Consider the following 3,338-nt stretch of genomic DNA (forward strand, 5'->3'; position numbering starts at 1 on the left):
TTGGTACGTGGCATTCCCTGTTTGATATTTGTCTTTGTTTTTTTAGGGACAACACAAAATATTGCATATTACTATGGGATATTTAAAGCCAAATTTGACCTGTAGTTCAGCCATTGCTTCGTATGAAGTACATATTTGTCAGAAATTAGGGAGCCACAGTTCCAATCTCCAATGACCGTCATGGCTTTTATTTGTTTTATTTTTATTTTCTACCATACGAGCATGCATCCAACAGCAATGAGTTTGGATTCATCAAAATGTGAGAAAAACGTCTTATCAAATCCTAGGGGCAACTGACCCGCTAGATATTCAAGGTTACCATTTGTCAAAATTTTGATTTCCTTGGTCATCATTTATATAGTTTTAATTCAGGGGATGCTTCCAACCAAATCTGGTTGAAATCCATAAAGCAGTTTTTGAGAAGTTTCTTTTGATGAAAATTAATGTTTACATAATAGGGGCTTTATCCTCCAGCCCGAAAGAGTGTTAGCTATTATCATTAGTACAATTAAAATCATCTCTATTAGCGGAGACACTCAGCAAAATTTGGATGACTTCCTATTTCTCGAGGACAAATTAAATCTATAACAAGACACTTTGAAAGCACATCTTGCAGGTAAATGGAATAACATCCGCCAGGCTTTGACAGAGTCTGTTCAAAACAGGTAATGAAATATGTAACACCTTTCAGGCACACCCTTTAAAATGGTTTGAATGGAACTCTATTTTAAAGTGATGTATAATATATAATAGACTAAATGATCCAATGGACCCGAGCCAATAACGGAACGGTGTTTGGATACGAAGTGAAATTTTACGACCGCTACACGGCACTGCTGTTGTAGAATATAATTTCACATGAGCCCCATGAACTCTTTAAATCGTGGTTTAATTATGTCATAAGTTATAATAATCTTATATACGGGGAAATATAGATTGAACACTGCTTGTTATGCAATAGAAAAAGTGGAAACTCCACAGGTCGCTCAAACCAACAAAAACGAAAATGTTGCAGGCTCGGTTTGATCGAGCCTGTTCATGGACAGTAGTGGAAATGCATGCTACCGTCCACGCCCTCTAGCCCCGGGTTGAGCAGAACTCAACATTTACACATGCTAAAAGTACAAAAAACAATTTCAAGACATTCACAGATGTGTTCATACGGCGGTGCACATGGAACCTTCAATGATCCACTAGCGTGTAATTCCATGAAAAGCGGCATATGTCCCCAGATAAAATAATGGGTTTGCCCTAAACGAGAAAACAATGGGCAGAACTAAACAAACTGGAATTTAGAAAGGGGAACTTAGGTTATGGAGCCTGCATATCACAGGAACTGCCAAAAGACAAAATTAAAAAGCAGGCACCATATCCAAGGGATGATTATACAATACCCAAAGCTATGAAAGCGGGAGTAAAAGTCCAATTGAAGAATACAACTGAAGACAGCGATGCTGTTTTTGAAGTTTATTTTCTTTAAATTTGTCTAAGTTAAGGTCTGATTGTGAAATCATAATTCATGGTGATTTTAACATTTGTTTTAAAAAGAAATCAAGTAATATTTTTCAATTGTATTCTAATATTTTAAGAATGTTTGATCTTAAGCAGATTATTTCTGAACCAACAAGAATTACAGATACTACTAGTAGTCAGTTAGACCATATAATTTGTAATACTTCTGAGAAATTTCTCAGTCAGGAACTATCCCTGTTGGAATTAGTGATCACTTTCTCACTTTTTGTACTCGAAAGTCGGTTAAGATACCCACAAAGAAACAAAATATTGTTAAACTGAGATCTCTAAAAATTACAATAAAGAAGACTTTGTCTATAAATTGACTCGTGAAAATTGGGTTGCTTGCTTGTTTTTTAGCAAAATATGTAAACTCGGCCTGGCTGCCTTTTAAAGACAATTTCTTGAAAGTATTAAACACTGTTGCTCCCATTTAAGAAATTAAACTTAAGCAATCAACTGAACCATGGATGACCTCAGATATTATTGACCAGATTAAGCAAAGAGACCTCTAATTATACAAATGTCCGTAAAGAAGATTATAAAATGTTTTGTAAACAAAGAAACAATTTACAAAGGCAAATCAAAAAAGGCAAATCAGAAAAGTAAAATCTGAATATTTCTCGGAAAACAAATTTTGTCCCAAGAAGTTATGGCAAAATTTAAAGTCTCTTAGATATAAAAATAAACAGAATCCATGTTCAAACATTGTACTTAATGTTAAAGGTGAAAATTGTCATGACTTGACATCTGTTGCAAACCATTTTAATGAATTCTTCACAACGGTAGCTTCGACATTAGTAGCTAGAAGCTTCCACTTGGAAAAAAACATATACAGTGTGTAGATTCTAGTGTTGTTAAAGATTTCTACTGCAATTCTTGCAGGAATAGGGAAACTTTTCACTTGAAAACTGTGTCTGAGAATTTCATATATAAAGAACTTTTGAATTTAAATGTATGTAAAAGTACAGGTCTTGATGGAATACCTACAAGATTTTTGAAAGATGGTGCTGATTTTTTAAAATTACCTGTTACTTTTATTATTTATATGTCATTTGCTGAGATTTATTAAAGAATATCATCCAAGAACTAGTTTAACTCCTTCTGATTTTTCAGACGTTATCATGCTAAATATTGAAAACAGAGTTAAACAGTTAAGACTAAATCATATGCATATCTTTTTTACAACTAGTGTCCTATGTATATGAAACAAAACTTTGTTCGTTTATCTGATGTTCATAATTATGGCACTAGATCAAATAAGTTTAATTTTTCCATCACACATTGCAATAGTTCTTGTACTGGAAGTGCATAAAAGACTGGAATATATAAGAAACCCACCCTTGTTTAAATCTGCTGTTTAAAGCCGCCTTGCAACCAAATGGAAAGCACAAACTGAAGACTGCTTTTATATTTCTAATTTTGTGGCTGTTGATACTAGCTTTTTAACTTATTAATTGTGTTATAATATAAACATTATGTGATAGTGTTACTAGTCTGTAGTATTTAAACATCTTATACCTATAGAGCATATTTTTTATTTATAAATCTTTTTACTTAAGTATGGCTTTTATTGTTAAAAACATATTTTTTATGAATTACTAAATTAGTTTCCGTTACTTCTCCGGTTCCATCTTGTTCCCTTCTGGTAAACTGGACCCCATTGGAAATAAGCTTTTGGGCTTAATGGGTTATCCATGCAACCATAGATCAAATTTATATTACATAAGTTTTTCTATTTCAATACGAAAATATGCTATTAACCTAATTATTGCTCTTAAGTAGTTATGCTCTTATTTATCACTTCTGCTTTTAAGAATGCTGAA

This window comes from Mercenaria mercenaria, chromosome 17 (assembly GCF_021730395.1).
Source record: "Mercenaria mercenaria strain notata chromosome 17, MADL_Memer_1, whole genome shotgun sequence".
NCBI classification, from domain to species: Eukaryota; Metazoa; Mollusca; class Bivalvia; order Venerida; family Veneridae; genus Mercenaria; species Mercenaria mercenaria.